Source organism: Arachis duranensis, chromosome 4, assembly GCF_000817695.3.
Source record: "Arachis duranensis cultivar V14167 chromosome 4, aradu.V14167.gnm2.J7QH, whole genome shotgun sequence".
NCBI classification, from domain to species: domain Eukaryota; kingdom Viridiplantae; phylum Streptophyta; class Magnoliopsida; order Fabales; family Fabaceae; genus Arachis; species Arachis duranensis.
Genome location: NC_029775.3, coordinates 55,931,957 through 55,932,415, shown reverse-complemented (window position 1 = coordinate 55,932,415; position 459 = coordinate 55,931,957).

The window sequence follows — 459 nt, the reverse complement described above, 5'->3', positions numbered from 1 at the left end:
TGTAAACCTAGGTTATTAGTTTACTATTTAAACAACTTTTAGAGACTTATTTTGTACCTCATGACATTTTCAGATCTGAATTTTATACACTTTGACGGCATGAGTCTCTAAACTCCATTGTTGGGGGTGAAGAGCTCTGCAGCGTCTCAATGAATTAATGCAATTGTTTCTATTTCATTCAAACGTGTGTGTGTTCCTATCTAAGATGTTCATTTGCGCTTAATTGTGAAGGAGGTGATGATCCATGACACCCATCACCTTCCTCAATCCATGAACGTGTGCCTAAAAACCACCTCCATTCTACATCAGATTGAATGAGCATCTCTTAGCTTCCTTAATCAGAACCTTCGTGGTATAAGCTAGAACTGATGGCGGCCACTCTTGAGGATCCGGAAAGTCTAAACCTTGTCTGTGGTATTCCGAGTAGGATTCAAGGATTGAATGGCTGTGACGAGCTTT